This window comes from Strigops habroptila, chromosome 5 (genome assembly GCF_004027225.2).
Source record: "Strigops habroptila isolate Jane chromosome 5, bStrHab1.2.pri, whole genome shotgun sequence".
NCBI lineage: Eukaryota > Metazoa > Chordata > Aves > Psittaciformes > Psittacidae > Strigops > Strigops habroptila.
In genome coordinates, this window is record NC_044281.2 from 40604783 (window position 1) to 40626254 (window position 21472).

General features: G+C 37.5%; 1 protein-coding gene across 2 annotated transcripts in view; it reads right to left on the reverse strand.

The window, feature by feature from the left end:
- PRKG1 (protein kinase cGMP-dependent 1) overlaps window positions 1–21472 on the reverse strand; it is a 481254-nt gene that overhangs the window by 195463 nt on the left and 264319 nt on the right. The gene's annotated exons all lie outside the window — the stretch shown is intronic.

Genomic DNA, 21472 nt, shown 5'->3' on the forward strand with positions numbered 1-21472 from the left:
AAAAGGCCAGAAAAGTGTGGTAGGGTTGTAAAACTAGAAGTGCAGCATGAGATGCTGAATTGCTGTGGACTCTTCTTCTAGCTCAGGACATCACAAAGCTGCTTGTAGCCAAAGCTGATGAACGCCTGTTCTGGGTTCAGCAGTAGCAGTCATTTTTCTCCTTCGTAGTAGCTGGTGCAATACTGTGTTTTCAGTTTTAGTCTAGGAACAGTGCTGATAACACACCGGTGTTTTTAGTTGTTGCTAAGTAATTTTTACTCCAATCAAGGACTTTTCAGTCTCATGCTCTGCCAGGGAGGAGGGGAAGCCGGGAGGAAGCAGAGACAGGACACCTGACCCAAACTAGCCAAAGGGGTATTCCATACCATAGCACATCATGCCCAGCATAGAAACTGGGGGGAAGCTACCTGGAAGACACAGATCACTGATCAGGTCGGGCTGGGTATCGGTCGGCGGGTGGTGAGCAATTGTATTCTCTCCCCTTGTTATTTCCCTTATCATTATTATTATTGGTGGTAGCAGCAGTGGTTTTGTATTTTACCTTAGTTACTGGACTGCTCTTATCTCAACCCATGGGGTTTACATTCTTTTGATTCTCCTCCTCATCCCTCCGGGAGCAGGGGGAGGAAGAAGAGGGGGAGTGAGCAAACGGCTGCATGGTTCTGAGTTACCAGCTGGGCTTAAACCACAATACCACCAGCAACGAGAGTGCGGTATATGTGCAGTGCTCTCATCCTTTCCCATCCCTAAGTATCATCACAGTCCTGGCATTCACAGACTTGGGCGGCATGGTGCTGATTAACATTACATTCATTAATGTAAAGAAGCCTCTTGTTGATGAGTGTACCTGCCATAGAAGCATGCATCAACAGCAGGGCTCAAAACATCAACATGGAAAGGACCCTTGGCTCCTAGATTAGATTTAAGGAAAGCTATAAAAAGCATCCTATTTCAAGTTTTTGAAACTTCAAGGAAACCTTTTATAAATACATAACAATAAAAAAGAAAATCTTCACACATTTTACTATACCTCCTTCAGCTGCACTATCCACCAGCTCCCATCAGACAGGACGTGAAGAGCTTTCACACCCTAAAAGCTCTGTACTGACGGAACACTTTCACATAGTACAAGGAAAAAGAAATATATTAAGTCTTCATTCCAGATTCTTTTAGCCCCAAAAGTGCACTCTGCATTGCACTGGATCCATCTAGAGTTAATGAATCCTCTCTTCTAAGCTCTTTTACCACTATACCACTACCACCTGCTATCGAAACAACAAATGCCTTCCAAGTATGTGATATTTGATGAAGGATGTATTCATCTATAGAACAACTGCAGCAGGGCATGCCAGGCTAACTGTCTTTGCTCAGATGGACAGTGGGGATGATCGTATTTAGACAACTCATCAAGCATCTGCGGTACCAATTCCCTGCTTCTTGAGGGTTATTTTAGTTGTCAGATTTTTTTTTTATTTTTTTTTATTTTTTTCTTTTGCAGAACCTTGAACGAGAATTGCAGAGCTCTGCAGTTACTGCTATTAAGCTCGTCAGCAAGAAACTTTTCATTGACATCAACATGAGTCCAAAATGCCATTGCACTTATTAATGACAGTGTATGAGGAAGCTAATTCATATGATACAAATGTAAAGTTGTAGGTGATATGAAATGCTTATCAAACAGAGAAAAAAGCATAAAAAATATGGATAAGCAATTTTGCTAACGAGAGAATGACTGATTTTGAGCATACAAACAGCACACAGGGCATTAGCTCATGCTAAGCAGCTTAAGGTAGTTGGACTTTTGAAGACTTTTCCGGATGCCTAAATTTATCCTCTGAAACGCAGGGGGGGTTGTTCGGTGGTTTGTTTGGGCTTGGGTTTTTTGTGTGTTTGGGTTTTTTGCTTGTTTGTTCTTTTTTTTTTTTGTTTTTCAGGTTTTTTTTTATAATCACTGTATGGATGGTCAGTTTAAAGATACATACTGATGATAATATTTTAGCTATGGACAATTAGAAGATATAGTTCCAGAAACAGGAAAGCAATGCAATTTTTAAACTAAAAATCTCTATTTCCATCAACATCCCCCCAGAGACAGATACATGTGAAAACTTTGGAGAATTGGGTGTTTCAAATGTTGCATTTCTCACGGCTGGAAAAAAAAAAAAAAAAAAAAAAAAAAAAATATTCACTTAAAACCAGAAAGGTTAAAGGACAGAAGAATAAAATGTAGGAAATGTAGGGCAGGTTTAGTCCAAACCTTAATTCTCTAAATGAAATTACTCAGCATCATCTCCAGAGTTTAGCAGTCAGGTCTGACCTGAAAAAGTACACCACAGCCAATCCTTGAAATTTTTAAACATGCCTTTTAAGCTTACAAAGCCTGTAAGGAAACCTTAAACTGTATATAGTTAACAATAAAAAGGAAACTGTACAAGGGTATATGTTTAGTATTGGCTAGGAGCCTTTTTGAGAATTTTAGCTCAAGAAGATAGCTATTTTCTTCTTCATATAATGTCTTTTGTCCAAAATGTTGACAATCAGCTATATAAAACTGTACAGTAGGCAAATTCCTTCCTTCTTTAGGAATGCATTTAAAGTCATTTTTGCAAGATAGTCTCCACTTATTAAATAAGGAACAAAAAGACTCAATGAGACTTCCAGAGAACTGTCCAGTTGTGAAGCGATGCTTTGTCAGAGCCGAGCTGTAATAAATGCATTTACCCTTTGAATATGTCAGCTCCTTCTCAGACATTTCTTATCTGGTTAGAAAAAAGTTTCAGAAAAAATTACTAATTGGCATAGCTGGAGAATGTTACGGAAGATGGAGAGATGAATCACGACCCACCTATTTTTCCTTCAATGTAAGCACATATTATTCTCATTTTCCCTTTTTCATAATTTTTATGAGGATACAAACCACCATTTATACAAATCCAAACAAGACTTCTAATGATGGATTCAACACTAAAACCAGGACAAAACTCAAACAAAAAATCCACTGGGATTCGCTTTTACAACCTATTCCCTGAAAAAGCTGCTTTTGGAAACATTTTCCTTTGTACACTGGCTGCAGGACAGAGCCTTAGTATTAAATTCACCAACCTCGTTCATGCCTTAGATAATTAGTTATCATATTTATTCCCTACTCTACATTTCTTTAACCAGGTTAAGCAAATAGGAGACATGGCACAAGTTTAGACATGCTACATAAGAGATAAATTTTCCTTGGAACCTCTCAAAGTTCCTGCAAACCTATGCATGTGAGTGATATGGGGCGGCGGATGGGTTCTTGTGGATGTTTATGTTGCATAATGCTGACCCTACTCCCTAAAATTCGATTTTAGGACAGCACTGAAAAAACTCAGTGGTCTTATTCAAAATCTTTGTGGCTCCTTCTGCCTATAACGAGAAGACTGTTTTCATCACAACCTCCATTACTAGGTAAAGTCATGCCCAGGTTGCACCAACAGTCCTATTCAACATAAGGGTCAAAACACCAGTTGGTCAAATGCTGGTTCTTGCTGGTGTTACTGGTCTCACTCTTCTGCAGTCCTCAAATTTTCACATTTTAACCAGTGTTTAAATAGCTTTGGAAAAAAGCAAGAAGAAAACTGTAAGGCTACCTTTTGTAAACTGGGGTCCTGTTGCACTTGGCATGTACTCCTCTCTCCCTTGGCACAGAAGTTTAGTGTCCCCATTCAACTTTTCAAGGTGTCTGCACTTTATAATACAGCATAAGGACATTACAAATGTCAAGCAAAAGAATTATTTAAGAAACACTTTTAGTGCTTGTAATATTCCAGCCAGTTACACGTGCAGTAAATTAACAAAATTTTTACATAAGTTCAGTTATATTCAGATGAGGCCAGAATGTCCAGGATATTGTCAACCATAGAAATCCCTCTGTGTCAGCTAAATACCTTCAGATTTTTAGCCCCAAATTCTTGCACAAAATGAGTCCTTCTTTGAAAACGAGCCATTTTTGTCAAGACACAGTGATATATCACCGCTAGAGAATTCGACTCACTGGAATTTATCTAGAACAGAAAAATAGAGTCATTCCACTATTTCCTTTCCCAAACTACATGAAACTACAGCTTTGTTCTTGCCAGAAAGAACATCAAGACCATCACAAACACAAATAAAAGAATTTCTTCTTCCTTGTGGGCAACTTCTAACATCAAGGAATTACCTAAGAAAAATGTATTGGAAAAGATGACGAGGAATAAATACATAAAAGCTCTCAAATCCTTAATATTTCTTTTCAGCTATTATCTGGTAAGAAAGCCACAGGTAGTTTCACCGTGAAAACCAGCACCAGAGCTGATGGGAACGCTGCGTTTGTTTGCTGGAAGGGCACTCAGACTCAATGGCATCTTGTTCCCTGGCTCATTGACTTGCTCCTTCTGCAGTGTAGTTAGTACAAACTCCTGTTTGTACTATGCAAGCCTAAGGCAGGTTTTGTGTGACATTTCCTAACTGCAGCCAGCCTGCAGTACACCAGGGTCTGCCTGAAATCCAGAATACAGCAGTACTCTCCTTACTTCCATAGTCTGTATTCCTGTACCTTTATTCTCTCTCTGTGGTATGGTATTTGCTGTGCAGCAATTGGTATGGCTAACAAGCCCAGCAACTCAGCAGACTTCTTCCCAAGTCTGAGCCAGCTGAATGCCTTAAGGGTTTGCAAATTACTTCTTGAATATTAATGATGAGTTCAGGGCAACCATAAAGAAACTGCAGTTTATACCATGAGATAGAGAAAATGGCATTAACTCTGAACCTGGGACAACCATCTCGTCAGAGAGTAACTGAAAAGCCACCCTAACCTCATTGATAAAATACAGCATCTTGAACAACCAAAGGAAAAAAAAATTATGGGTTTGAGAAGCTGAGCTCAACTCAACTGAAAGCAGAGCAGGGGTTTCAGCATAGATGTAAGGAACCTCTCTATTCCCAAACTGCTCCTGCCCGCTTACGCGCCACCAAACCCTTCCCAGAGTTGACCAAGATCTACCTAATAGACAGCTCTGGACCCAACCACTTTGTCCTGGTTTCAGCTGCGACAAAGTACTTTCTTCCTAGTAGCTGGTGCAGTGCCACGTTTTGGGTTTAGTCTGAAAATAATGTTGATAACACACTGATGTTTTAGTTGTTGATAAGTAGTGCTTACCCTAAGCTTTTCAGTCTCTTATGCTCTGCCAGTAAGGAGTGGCACGAGAAGCTGGGAGGAAGCAGAGACAGGACAGCTGACTCAAAATAGCCAAAGGGATATTCCATACCATAGAATGACATGCTCAGTATACAAACTGGGAGGAGTTGGCTGGAAGGGGCTGACTGCCGTTCAAGGACAGGCTGGGCATCAGTCAGCGGGTTGTGAGCAACTGTATTGTGCATCACATGTCTTTCTTGGGTTTTATTTCCAAAATAGGTAAAAACTTTACTGCTGACATTTAATACTCTTCTGCAATTTAAGTAACACAAAATGCAAAAATGATGGCTTCCTCACATTTCTTTGAAATATCGCATGGAAAACCCAAATCAGTGGTACAATGAACCACTTACGGTTTTTTCACGCACAATTTCCCTATGGAAACGAGAAATTATTTCAGTCTATTAACTCCTAACTTGGACAGAAAGGACAAAGGCCCATGCATTGCTCTAGATACAACTACATCAATATATAGGTACATCACATACGGACACAAATACTCATTCTATATAGATATACATATTTACATATAGTCTTATCTAGATATCTATGATTGTAATGTGTGTATCTGGGTGTATATGAATTTTAAATATGAAAAAATGTGTCTGTAAAGCTAGAGGCTCTGTTTTCTGGATTATAATTGATGCAGCTACGCAAGGATGTCAAAATTTCCATGAGCAAATCAAAGCAAGACCCAACGCTGACAGATGTGTAAGGAAATGGATTGTGACAGCCAATGTTGCAGTGTCACGTGGGAATAATAACTGTCCTCAGACTGAAGGGCTGTCAAACACCAGAATGTCTCATCTCCCTTTCCTTTTTTTTCCTCATCTTTATACTGACAGTGTAAAGAACCAAGATTAAAAAATGGTGCAGTTATGCAGGCTGTGGGTGAAGATGCTACCAGTGGGACGACATCTAAAAGAAAGAACTCCCTTTGTATAGATTTAGCTTTAGGGTCTGTTGTCTGAGGCAATTTTAATTCAGACAAATATGCAAATTTTGTTAGAAGTTCATAGGACATGGACTCTGAGGCCATGTCCCTGCTTTTAGCTAGTTTAGTATACGGTGATCCAGGAATCAATCAAAAATCACACAATTACTGCAAGGTCTTAAATTTCTTATTCTTTGCCAGGAATTTCTGGATTGACACCGAACTCTGTCAGTTGTAATCTAGCCTGTAATCCCAAAGGTTTACTGTACTTAACCCCAGAACAAGAAATATATCCTGACAGTTTCTCCCACAGAAATCTCTCATTTGCATGGTCTGCACTGCGACCCCAAGGCTCAGCATAGGCTAAAAGGTCTTTTATGAATGTTGACAACAAATAGGATAATTAAGATCAAATTGAAGACTAAAACGTCAGACTAGATCTGTTTTGCTACTTATAAAACTCTATTTGATTACTCATTGATCCAAGTTAAGCTTATTAATTCATACTTCCATCAAAAGACCAAGATAAATATTATGTGTTGAATATGACATAACATCTATGAACTGCTGGAGATGACGACATTTGAAGTAATTGCAACCTAAATTTTAGCATAAAATCGTATGATTTTCATTTTTTTGTTGTCATTCCCTTTCTTTGGTAAGCATTTAACACTTCTTTCAAGACATGCCAGTATCTAAGGGAGCAGTGGGATGGAAGAAGAAAACAGAGCTGTGGGGAATCTTTAGCTTTCTTCTAATTTAACACCAAGCTCATGTGAAAAAAATTTCTTCTGCACTCCAAAAGCTACTCAACAATAGTGATTTGTGTTCAACACAGGACTGCTACCTACTGAATGATACTGATTATGAGCAGAAGCAATCACCAAACTGGTAAACTTTGCACAAATCATTTAAATCAACTTTCAAAACTTTGCTAAGTATTTCAGAAAGCCTGTAAGTAAATGTTAAAATCCATCTAACTGACTTAGGCACCGAAGTCTCATCTTCCATTGCTCACTATGAAAGGCGGCGGCAAAGTCCAATTGATGTTTTTTAATGGTGCATTGGTTCCTAAATACCTGGTGCTTCTGGAAATGGGAGCTGAGCACTTTAGCAGATCCCATATCAAGCATTTAATGCATAGTGCAGACTGCATTACCACTACTTTTTCCCTTCCTCAACAAAGGAAAAGAAGTTGCAAAACACCAAAATCATAGGAAAACAACCATGGGATCTGATGCTGCTTTTTAGGCACGACTCAGCTATAACTAGATCAATTACCATGGCTTCTGACACAGGTTTCTTCCCCAAAAACTCCAGGACACCACTGGTTATTCTCATAATTTATCCCAAGGTGCTCATGCTCACACTTATCAGCAAAACTACAAGGCTGTTTCTGCATTTGACGACTTCTTGCTCAATACAAGACACTGGAGACCCCATAATCTCATTCTCCTGGGCTCTTCCTCAGTGTGGTTTTCCTTTTTCTAAGCAAAGTAAATTTAGGAAAGACCAAGTCAGAGGGTTTTTTCAGGCCTTTGATTTGCTTGCTTTCTTGAGACATGACCCACAAATTCCCTGACCTTACTAGGAGGGAAAATCACTTCTCTTGCTTTCCTGAGTAGTCTGTGGTAGACGGTATATTTTTATTATCATCCAAATATCACATGCTCTTGTATTTAGAAAGTCAGTACCTCCTTAATTCATAAGGCAGCCCTTCCTTGGCTTGCCTGTCCTCAACAAGCTGCACACTTCTCTATCAATTTTCCAGGAATGTAAATTATCTCAGCAAGCCTTGGTAGTTGTAATCAAGTCATAACATTGATTACACACACAGCCTTCCAGCATCTTGTTTATTCTTCATTATTAGCATACAAATATCCAAGATATTTCATCACTATCTAGAAACTTCTTGAGGTTATTCTTATTTCAAGGCAAAATACAGGCACATTCAGTTTTAAACTGAAAAAGAAATGTGTTAGTCCACAAATACGCAGAAAGCACTGATGGCTATTGTAAAGCAATCCACACTTCTCTGTTCATCGAAAACTAAACTTATCCTGTACTCATCTTACAGCCAAAGAAATTCTGAAATGATGATCTGAAAAGTAAAAATTTTTACTACAATATATTTGAACAGAAAAAAAAAAAAAAGAAAAAAAAAAGATTTTTAAAAGGTTTTATTTCTCCCCCCCAAAAAAACCTCTCTCTGATTAAGTAAATCAAATAGATAACTTTGGAAAAAGTGATCATACCAAGGGTACAATTCTGTGATGTTCTGAACATCTCTTAATGCTTTGTGGAGTCAGCCAAGATTGAGGATGCTCAGTCTCAACCCTAAGGAATTTAGCCACTGTCAGTCTGTAGTTCTTGGTGTGAGGATAAGTTCTCAGCAGTCTTACTATGACTGTGTGTATATATATATGTAGCCATGGATGGTATATGTGTATATACATAAATACACACACACACAAATCACAAGCATTCCTGGATTAGCAAGATCTAAAGGCTGGCACAAGTTTCCGTGACAGAAGGAGCAAAAATAATACAGAAGGTTTTAACACCTTGTAACATGAATGGTTAATATTATAAATATTATTTGTTGGATATGTGGACAGGATCCATTTTATGATTAAAAATGCTAGTGCTCAGCTCTTTTCTAAAGGCAGAAGTTACAGGTTTCAAGAGGGAAAACTAAAATTCTCATTGGATACCAGTGCTTGATGTTCAGCTCTACATAATATCAGATAGAGAAACAAAGCTTTAAAATGGCAAGTAATTTAGGCAAATATTTAACTGAGTTGAATTAGGTAATTATTAACAAAGTTATTTAAAACTTCAGAAAAATTCTGTTTGCTGCACATAGCAATTGTTTACCCTATAGATTTACCATTAAAAGCTTATCTCCTTCCAAAAATATGTATTAATACTTCATTGCATTTTAGTAAAGTAAGGTAATAGCCATTAAATTAATTTACATTCAGTCCTGCTTTCTCTTTTCCCTGCCTCACCGTAAGTCCCCCAAGAGTAGGCAGGAGGTCTCCTATGTAGGAAAGGACCTGACACTGCACAAGCCTTCACTGTCAACATTAATGGAGTCTCAACGATGCTGTCAACATGCTGTGACTAAAATTATCTTTGCACTGGAGGTGATGATTTCACTCATATTTATTGAAAAGCAATTAGCTATGTTTGCCCATCAAGACACTATACTGCTTCATTTTAGAGGGCTTAAACTAGCTTCCATTTAAATTGTTTTGTAAGAGCATAGTTTTGGTTTTGTGGCACTGGATTAAGGCAGAAGCATGTAACAAAATAAATAATCACCTTCCTTCAGGATGGAAGGCCCCATTCTGGTCTTATGTAAATGTGGGTTTTAATTACATAATTTCCTGCTGTCTGGTATATAATACGCACCAAGTTTAATCATGGGGATAGACACTTCCAACCTCATCAACAAGTTTCCCATAGCTAAGAAATACAGTTCAAGTATCCTTAGACTTGATTTATGAAGTATTAAAGGCAATTCATGTTCACATTTGTGATCTATAGATCTAATTCTTTTCCTTATCAGGTTAAGAACACAGGCCAGGAGGATGCAGCATATTTAGGAGATACAACATACCAGCAGGACTTCACAGTGGCACAAAGCAAGCAAACCCATCTACATCTATGAAGCGAGGGATTCCCGTAATACTGAACCAAGGTCTATTTTCATTTAAATCAGAGCAATTTTGCTATTCTCAAATGGATAATGTGAAAAGATAATCATGGTTCTCCTGTCAGAGTTAAAATTGTATTACAAAACCGATGCTTACTATACTTGATTACACTGGACTTTGGCGAGATTTTTTCATTAGGCCTTGAGAAAATTATTAATCAGGGAGAAGGAAAGATGGCTGCTTACATAAATGTTATTGTAGATTTCAGAGGTTTAGATTTCCAGAAACAGTATCTTAAATTTCATATAACGATGATGCAAGATCAAAGCAAGAATATTACAACTTATATAAAAGGCAATCAACTGGCAAAATGTGCCTGACTGGGGAATTGAAAAAGCAAAGATTGGAGAATGGCTAAGAATGTATCATAGGCATACTGGAAAATGCATAAGCTCAAGTTGGTGACCAGCACCCCACACAAATACCTCATTCTAACTATGAACAATATTATTCTTTGATAGCCACATAACTCCTTGTTTTTCAGTCTTCAAATATGCATGATATTATGAGTTTTATTAATAATTGGTACACTGCATTTTCTCTCCATTAATATTTACAGAAATTCTCATTTCATGTGTATAGAAAGAGAATTATTATGAAGCGGTTCATTGGACTTTTCTTAATTTTACTAGTTTATAATTTCTTACAGCTCAAACTCTTGCAGTCGGGTTATTCTCTTGCAGTAGAGGTATCCTTACCCTTGCTAAGGGAGAGGGTAGATTTTTTTATTAAAATGTCTATTTTGGGTGAAAAAAAGAAGAAAATAAAAAGGAAAACCCACAAAACTTCCTTTGTTACCAACAGATGAGTTAAACTGATGCATGTCTGAGTCACTGCAATTATGCCAGAAGGACACTCCTCAATACATTGAGAACACTTTAGGGATTAAATCCAACTAAGGACTTCAGTTACCCTTTGGGATTCATTTTACTCAAGTATTTGCCAATATTTTCAGTACTAAGAGCTGTACTCCTGGCTAGACGTCCTTATGCTCAGCTATTAAACTGGCAGAGCCAGCAGATTTCCACAAGCATCACTCAATAGAATTAAACAGATGTTTTATATATGTATGCTGAAATAGATATGCCATATAAAATGCAAAAATACATATTTTATATATTATATATAGTTAAAAATTTGCATAATTATAAATAAAAATGTGTATATGTATAAAAAGTATAAGTACATATTTATATGTGTTGAAAAATTGGCATTTTGACAAAGCAAAGCAGCTCAGGGCTCATACCTTCCTTTACGAATCGTGCTTTTCTCAGTAAGGAAACCCCACCAATTTCAATAATCATCTTAATTCTGAATTTTCCTGATTTTATTAGCTTAAGTGGGACTGGTAATCCAATTGCACCACAGACCCTTTTAAATCAGACTACATGCTCTGCCTATAGCCTAAAACACCTACAATAAATTCATGCTGTATGCACTCACTCAAATCAGCCTGTTCAAACCTCAGAACTGCCTACGCCATCCTGGCATTTTTTTCCAAATAAAAGGCAATCAGACAGATTGAAACAAATATGGGCTCTGTCAAGTTACCACTTCATGGCTTATAAAAATGTAAAGATTGAGAGCAGGTCCAGCTCTGTGCTTTGGTGTCTAAAGCAAATCCCGGCAAGATATTACGTCCTGCTGGTGAAAAATAACTTTTTAGACATCACCAAGGAGCCACTAATCTCTGGGACTGACCAAGGCTATGTTACCCATCACTTAAAAAAAAAAAAAAAAAAAAAAAAAAAAAGAGCTACAACTATTAAACTTTCTGTCTTGTTTCTGAAATTGGTTCATAATTTGCTACATCCTTGATTGTGAACTATCCAAGGGACAATTTCGGAATATAATATGCACAGGGCTTAATTCAACTCTGTAGGTAACATAATATCAACAGAAATAGTTCATTACAGAATGAAATAATACCAAAATAATAATTAAAAATAAAACATGCAGGACTCTTGCCTTCATTTTAAAGAAGATATTTGTGTTTAATAGCCAACTATGTCATGAAATACAAGATCATTAATTTTTTATGCTTTCCTCTATTAAGCATTTGAAGGTATGACCAAAACTGTATGAATGAATTTTTACACATTAATTATATTTCATTTTTCATCTATCACCCTTTTCTCTAGTTCTGTGTATACATTTCAATTCTGTTTTAAGAACTTCTTTAATGAAGGCCTACAGAGTATGCAAAATTGTTTCCCTCATTCATTTCCAACGACCTGATCGTTCTAATACCAAATATCACACTGAGCTGTATAATCCTGCAAAAGTAACTCAAAAATTCAGCCATGCAAAATGTTCATGACTCACATTTTCCCGATTTAAGATAATATATGATTTTGTCTATCACTGTCTTCTTCCTGTGACCTGTACAGGTCATAACTAGATTTTTGAACACTCCTATATATCAGTTCCCGGGTCATCTATGAATACAAAAAAAATATCTGCTCTTCACCGCACGTCTCAAACAACACCCATCCCATATCTTCTGATATTGCACCAAAAGCACACACCAAAAGGAGTCCCAACTAATCTGTTTCCATTCTATTTGTGCTCCCACCAAATACCTGAACTTACACTTCTGCTTTTACAGCATTGTGCCAATATGTCATTTCTTAATCCAAGCCTGTTTTCTAGGTCAACAATCCAATTTCTCAAAGCTTTGGCTTAGTTGTCTGAGATTAGTGTCTCGCCCACTGATCCTTCTCCATGCGTCTTTCGAGACTGCCGTTCCCAAAATATTAAAAAAAAAAAAACCCAAACCAACAATAAAAAACCACAGCAACCCACTGTGCAAATAGTCATTGAGTCACATTGAGACTTTCATGGGGCTCCTCTTATGGAAGTCAAATGCAGTTTGACACATCAAATCTGTATCTCCTCCGGATGTGAAATAGAAAATAATCAGATCTGCCTCATGGCTATCAAAAGATACATAATATTTAGGGCACAGAAGTTACTGGAGTGGCATTTATCCATCCTGAGGCAATGCAGAGGACTAGGTCTCACAGCTCGATTCTGCCTTTCATTGTGCCCATGTTCCCCCACCCCTGGAGTTCTGTGTCCAATTTCAAGACATGAACAGACTGGAGAATGTCCAAGAGGGCCATGAAGATTATCAAAAGGTTGAAGAACCTGCCCTATAAGGAGAGACTGAAGGAGCCAGGTCTCTTCTCCCTGGAGAAGGCTCAGTATTACAGAATTGAAAGGGTGGCTACAAAGATGACAGGCTCTCTCTTCGCAAGGAGGCACATGGAGAACACAAGTTGCATAAGGAGAGGTTTTATTGAGACCTAAGATAGATATTTTTTATAGTGAGAACAATCATTCACCGGAACAAGCCCTCCAGGAATGTGGTGGAGTTCCCAGCATCGGAGGTGACTGGACAGGGTGCAAAATAACCTCATTCAGGCTCCTTTCCCACAAAAGGTTGGACCAGATGATCTTGCAAGGTCCCTTCCACCCTGGACTGTTCTATTACTCTATGATTTTACAACAGACATAGTGTTTACATATAAAATCACTGCTTCTCAGATGTATCTTATCTCCCCCGCAAAAAAAAAAAAAAAAAAAAAAAAAAGAGAAAAAAAAGTATATTGCTGTTATCCCCCTAGGTTCAGGACTAAATTAATTGTCCATCTTTTCTTGCAGAGTTTGGCAGTACATTGCAAGAGTCGTGAGTTGGCTCAGCCTATTCCAGACAGCAATCCCTGAGAACAATGGCATACTCAAACCCAAACCCTAACCACAGTTGCTTAATCCACAGACTTTGGATCTTTTGAGAAAAAGGTCAACATCATCTAGAATCAGAATTTGAGAATTTAGGTTTGTAATTTAGGTTTAGTCAAGAGTTTGCCTGTTTAAATCAAAAGGCAACACTGACTGAAATAAGAAGTCTTCTTAACAAAGCAGAATCAAACCCTGAGTGCTGGCAGGAAATGTTATTCATTACAAGCTACAACCTGACACCTTTGCACACTATTTGGCACCTCTCCCCACAAGATCAATTGCTTAATTTTTATTACAAAGATATTAGTCCCATCAGCAAGGGGCAGCAGATGAGAACTTCATTCAATCTTTCTCAACAGAGCAGCTCTGACCATCAACTTATTAAACAAACATCAGATATAATCTGCTCTGCAGTTTTAGATAGTTTCTTACAGGAAAAATCACAGTGAATTGTATTACCAGAGAACAGCACCATGTAAGTGAAACTTAAGTTTTCGTTTCTGCTCCTCAAGATACGTTTTATTACTCCAGTTTTCAGATAGGCATTTCTAAAGGATTACTTCAGCGAATACTGCTTTTCTTTAATGAATTCTATTATTTGGAAGTTACAACAGAGTTCTCCAGGGAACTATGCAAATCTTTAAGAACCATAGAGAAGAATAGCTAATAAAAACAGTCAATTCTCAAAAATGTATACACACACAGAAAAAAAAAAAATAAATCTAACAGTCCATGCAAAATTTCTGCTCCCCATCTTAGAGTATTTGGGGGTCCAGATGCCTGAAGTTAATGGGATGCTCAAAAGCTGTGTTATGAGACTGCAAAAAATCAATAGTAAAATCTACAAAATGTTGTTTGAAAAGAAGTTTTATACCAAACCAATGTAACAAACTAAATAATAGAGAGAATATCTGAAAGAAAGATACTGCTGTAGAGTCTTTTACAGGAATTAGGGTATTTTGATATTAAACAGGAGCCTGAAGGATTTGCTGTCTTCTAAAAGCAACTTAGACATGTGGCCACTGAAATGATCAGATTCCCTTCCCCAGAGGTCTGATTTATTACAGCATTGCTGAGATGTTCTCCTTCTTTTACCATTAAGGCATCTGGCCCTGTGGAGTTGAATACACTTGGTTTAGCCTGCAGCAGTGACCATTCTAGGCAGAGAGGACAAACCAGATTACTGGGCTCGACAAGCCTGGAAACAAGACTTGCTAAAGAGAAATTGCCTGGGAATAGTCCTGACAGCTTCTATTTTCAAATGCGCAAAGTTTATAAGTGTAGTCTGAGTTATCTTACTGAAATCCCATTTCACATCGATAATTTAGAAGTAATACAAGGCTGATGGTTTATCTAACACATTGTTTCATTACAAGATTCTTTTAAGACAAAACTCAAATTTAATTACAGAAGTATAACTGAAGGGGTTTTTTTTCTTATTTGATGATGGCAGCTCTGTGAAAACAAGAGAACTCCCTGGTGCCAACATCTGAAAACATGGGACTATGAGAAAATACATATTCACCCTATTTTTTTTTTTTTCTGAGAAAAAACGGCCTCGATATAGCTACTGATGTAAAAAATGTTTATACACTGGGATTTTTTTAAAATATGTATTAATACAGATAAACACAAAAGTGTGTAAGAATCAAGAAAAAACAGCCCAGGCTTATTCTGTCATTTTAACAAATGTCAAAGGAATGAAAATACATATACTAGAGAAGAGTAAATCCACGATAGCAAGAATCAGCAAAAGAGATTTTTGTTCTGCACATTTTTATATGCAACCCTAGGACAGTATCTGCCCAAATGACTTGTATTTGCCATCTGATGGGCTCCATTATCATTCTCTAAAAGACACCATCACTGCTTTACTTGCAGAACAGCAAGGGGCAAGAAGCAAAGCAGAGATGTTGCATTACTACGCTCAGTTAGATGTAGAGGTAAAAGATATTTCAGTGATTATGCTAATGTAACCACAATGCAAAAGCCATATACGGCGTGCAACCACTACCTTGGATTGAAATCCCTGTCCTGGCCTTTGCTTCACAGGACAGGCTCTGCAGAGGGTATCCCTCTGGACACGACAGCATCAGGCAGTTTGGATGTGGCAGGAATCACTGATGAGTCTGAGACACTACAGTTTTGGAGTTCAAGCACAGAATAAGTGGGAGACATTAAATAAGTATTAACTACTTGGCAAGGTTGCAGTTATTAAGGCTTTAGAAACTTTCTGCACTAACCTGACTGATTAAAATCCTGCATTGAAAATAATCAATTCAAAGATTCAGGATTAGTCAAAATCTTTCTCAAAAAGCACACAAATACATTGAGCCCAGAAAAGACTAAAGATAAATACAATTTGTCTCTATTTGTACCTGTGCCAATTTCAAACAACTCTGTTGTCTTCATTCTTTATTTTCAGTTTTCAATCAAATAAGCATCATCCTATCCAAAAGCATTTAAATTAATATGGAATTTCTAGACCACATGGGTTGAAATCATCCATTAAACCCCAGAGTATAGATATACTGACATACAGAAGTACACACAACCTTTTCTAAGAAAAAACAAAAACAAAACCAAGCAACAACCAAACATTTTGACTTCTTAATTTTTGCAGTAGCACTTTTGCCAGCTTGCTAACAACATATCTAAAATTAGAAATAAATGAGGGGTATAACTGCTGCGCAACCCAGGTTGTACTTACTGGAAGTTTCCTCCCAGTCCCAGAGGAGACAGCACTGCCTGAGCATATCTAGTGTTTGCTTGGGTGTACTTACAGAAGCTGCATCCTCATCTTTGGTGGCTTTTTTGGCAAATCCAAGAAATTCACAGAGCCCTGTGGATGAGTTAGAAAGCAGACTATGTCCTGTGCCATGGTCCAGCTCAAACATGGAGTTGCTGGAAAAAGGGGTGCAAAGGAATCCTTTATTTATGCTGTGCTATGAAAATGCCATGAGCATCTAGCTTGGTGCACGCCCTAGGAGTGGGAAACTACAGCAGGAAGTAAAAAGCCTACTTTCTTATTTCCTTTATTCCCTTTGGATAGCATTAATCCATTCTGCCATTAAAAAATAAAAATTAAAAAAAAAAAATTAAATTAAATTCTCCCCTTGTCTCTCCTCTGCAAATCGTAATCAATCAAGTCTTTGCTGTTGTTTAACCACCCTTACCTTCGCTAGACAGGTTCCCTGCAGCTACCAGACCAGAGACCCCTCCTGGATTGCCTTTTGCAGAAGGATTGAGTTTGCAAAGGGTTGCTGTGAGCCAGTGCTCCCAATTCTGAAGAAAATTTCCCAGTTACACCACCCTCCTCTGACACTGGTGTTTGCTACCTGGATATGCATTTATTGCAAGCAGTGATTTTTTTAGTTGAAGAGTCTAAAGGAAAACATTTTCTGCAATAAATTCTAATGTAGAAACACTTTTGCTGGAGATAAAATAAATTCTATAATCATGCACATTCCTACATTGCTCATCTCTGTCCTAACACTATTAATATAATGGGATATAAAATGTCAAGTTACTTCATTTGACATTAATATGCTCAGAGCTCTCAGGACATCTTTTGCCTTCAATTTGGGGAAAATACCATGAAGTGGAGGCAAACAGCAGGACTCTATGAAAAATGTGCAATTCTTGATCAGAACAGCAAGGCTGGAACAAGAACGAACTAATCTGGCCCAAAACAACCTAATTCACAGTCTGTGGACTTTAGTGTGGTCTGAGTCTTCACCACAAGCCACTCACAAAAAAAAAAAAAAGGCACTTCACAGAGATGGGAGATTTATCACACTTGCTAACACCCGGGTCCTCTACAGGTCATCATCTTCCATCAAATATATAGAGTATTTCAGGTTCTAGCTCAAATTAACAGAAAATAAAGAGTTACACGCTACTGAGTCCCTAAAAAACTTAAGGATTGCAAGCAAAATCAATTTAAAGCACATTAAGTCTGGGACACACACAACCATTCTGTATATTTGTTATACACAATAACACCGAGCATCAGAGGGCAGCTTGCTCACTTAGGAGACATGACAAAAAACTGCTCGTACCAAGGATTTTTGTATTTGGGAAATGATACAGTTGACAGAACTGGAAAAACTAATAGGGCTGACTGGCAAGGTGCTTCCCAGCTGAGTGCTCAGATTAATAAAAGCTGTCCTTGGGGTTCAAGAAGTGCTCTGGCATATCTAAAAGCTATGGACAGAGAATTCTCCTTTTACAGACTCTCAAACATAAAGTTCATTAGGGAAGGCTCTTTGCTTTTATAATTTAGGAGGAGTTGTCAACAGGCTTTCAGGACTCTTTCAGAGGCGAGGAAATTGATTAGCATGGGAACGATGCAGCCAAATCCAATTTATTCGGAAGAGCCAGTTCTTCCAAATGGAGAGGGAGAAGGGGAATGGAAGAAAGTCACAGAGAAGACAATAGGATTTATTTTCAATATGTAAAACATGGTATTTTTGACCCTTCTGGCACCAGAATACAGATCCAGAAGATTTTTGTTTTGTCATGAAAGAAAAACACAACTATTTTAATATTAGATCAGAAATCTAATACTAAATCTAATCAGGGCACTTTCACTATTTCTGGAATAATTAAGGAATTTTCCTTCACTGGGGTTTCATTCACTTGAGGAATACACAATATCACCATAGCAGCACTAGGTAAGAGATGGGTGACACTTGCTTTTATTTCTTCATGGTAAATTGCAATATTAAAAAAAAAAAAAAAAAAAAAAGCAAAAGAGTGTAATTTTTAAATTTGTTCTGAAAATATTTTGTATTCATTAAAGGCTGTTCAAATTTGTCTTTATTTTTAACTTGCATTATTTCTGTTTTTTAATTAATACATGCAGAACAAAATTTTCAAATAAAATATCTATTGTTAAAAGAAAAACAGCTTGAGGCTGAATGGGGTAATCTGACCCTTTCTTAGTGATTTACTTACTTCTTTTGTAACCAAAGATAAATGCAATTAAAATCAACATGTTCCCAAATAGCAGTCTCGGAATAATACAGTCTTAAAAATACCCAACAACCTCCTAATAAGCATTAAATGTCACTCTAACAGTTGATATAAAAGCACTATAGTAGATGGTATTGAATTATTAAATGTAATATTTTTTTTCCAAGCATGATTACTCCAGAATCACCAGGCAGTTGCAAGTAACTGTAACTGGAAATCTGATATCTGAAATTATTTTAAATTATTAATGGTACCTAGCAATGCTTTACATTTGAATTTTTACATGGGTTAGATTAAAATTAATCATTGTGGGGGGGGAAAAAATCAACCTTTGCTGACAACCTGCTAGCAGAAAGTGTAGATGTTGACAAGCATCTGTTTCCATCAGCCTGGGAAGGGCCTCTGGTTTTGTATCAAATTCATAGTAATAAATAATGCACACCTTCCAGGTCAGGTAGGTGAGATTTACCACCTCCTTTCAGTGGCAGGATGGGCGACCTTCTTGAAGGAAGCTGCCATTTTACTCAGCTGTATTTAACTGTCTTCAGTATTTCCACTAAAATTTTCTCTAAAGCTTTGCACGCCTTTGATATCACACCATGATCATGAGCTACTACATAAATTTTTAGTAAACCTTTCTTAATTCAAAGTAATATATTTGCTGTTCTTTCATTACAGGGTGCAATCTTTGATGGGAGAAAAATGCGTTTAACATTTCAAGTATCAGTTCTCAAAAATTCCTGCCATACAGACATCCCTTCTCATATGAAGGCATCAAAAACCTTATTTTATTGTTCACCAGATAATATTGTAGATAACCAGATTATGTTATTGTTCAGAGATACTGTTTCATCTCACCACACCAGAAAACTTCCACTGCACTCACTCTCCTTTCACTATTCTAGTTGCACCGGTTTATACTGCTGCAAAGAACAAACCCCATGTTTGGTATGTTCAATACACTAGGAGGCCCTGGATCAGTAATTTCCCAGTAATTACCCCAATAACAGAATACATACACTAGGGACTTATATACCCTTATTTTTGCTTCTGGACTGGCTTACACTAAGCAGCAGTTATGTAGAATATTTATATGTATCCTGAAGGCATACATCCTCAATCTCCACTAAAAACCTTGCTTTTTCTTTCCCACTTCCAAATAATGATTTCAGGAGGAAAAAAAGGCAACATCCAGGTAAGAATTCTGCAAATCTTCCCACATAAGTGAAGTTCAGCATTACTGTTCCTTAAGCCGGAAAATAAATGAATGTGTTGATGCCCCTAGCCTTACCTCTCTGCAGCACATTGCCTCCTATGAAATCGGAAGTATTTTTCCTGGAAATTAAGTATTTCAATGCGTTCTTTGTAATGCCATTAGCAAATGCTGGTTCACTGCTTTACTTATGCTTGCCTGCATCCTTGCAAATAAGAAGAAGCCTTATCTGTTATAATCTTCCTGCCACTCTTTACCAGCGCTGTATTTTATAAGATGATTCAGAAGTCACTTCTGAAGATGGCTGATCCAGAAGTCTTTAAATGGTACAAATTTAAAAACCCAAGACTTTATATGGTAAGATGTTGCAAAGTGCCTGGATCCAAAGCTGTTCAGACCCCTCGGAAATACCATAAACTATAGTTTTATATATCAGCCCAGGAGCTAACCTCACCTGTGGCCAGCCAGCAGCAAATGCTCTGCATCACCTCAACACTTTGGACTTTACTACCCTAAGGTTACCAGTAAAGTAATGCTTTACAATACATTTCAAATAACATTTTATAGAATACATTCACCACACTGTTCATTACTTCTAGATGAATTTAAAATAGCAATTTAAAAAAAGGTATATAATGAAACAGTAAAGCCTGAACTTCATATTTCATTCCTAATATGTGCATTAAAACCAGTAATTTCTGGACAGTAACAACCTGATCTCATCTGCTCTAACAGGGAACCAATTGCCTTATATGCATTTTACTTAATTGCCATGTATTCTGCATGGATTCATTTATTTTTACTTTGTGGTCTAGGTATATTACTTGCTTGCATCCGAGAACAGCATCCCTTTGCTTTCTTCAGCTATGCTACACAAACAGCCCCAGGCTCGGGTTCAAGAGCTTGGACAAGGAATACACAGCTGTACTGCCAGCAAGGGAGAAACAGGTTGTTTTGCTAGTCTCTTATTTACATTCATGCCAATGCATTCATATTAAATGCAGTTTGGTTTAAAATAGAAAGATGTCTTAAGCTCCAACTGGAGCTTTAGAAGAATTGTAAATATGTTGAACATGCAGAACAGCAGCATGTTTTGAGTATCTTTGCCTAAAGTGAATGAAACAAAGTAGAAATTGCTTCTGTGATATTAATTACAAAACTAACTGTTCGGCATCTCAATGTATTGGTAAATTTGTAAATTTTTAATACTGCAAAGAAAATTTACTATTTTCCACTTCGAGAAGGAAGAACCATGTGAAGCACCCCAACTGGGGACTGCATTTCATTCAGACTGACCTTCTCTTTCTGTTCAGAAAGTTAAAACTTCCCTACATTAAACAGCAACTGCAGGACAAGAGGTTTATACACATCATCAGTCCTGTGTTGATTTTTGGTATAGATCTACAATCAACAGTGGCAAAAAGTTTGAAGTGTGTATCATGGAAAAACTGTTCCTTGGAGGACTGACCTTTGCATAGGTCACCAGAATTATCAAAAAGCACATCATCTCAGCTACAGAAGAAACAGACTACATCTCAGGGCAAAACTCCCACTACCAAAAAGAAAAACAAACCTGACTCAGTCCGTCACACCCCTCCCTTTCTGCATCCCTATGTTCCATCTCCCTAAGCACTCGTAAATACTGATTTGCTGAAACAGTGTTTGCCTTTAGA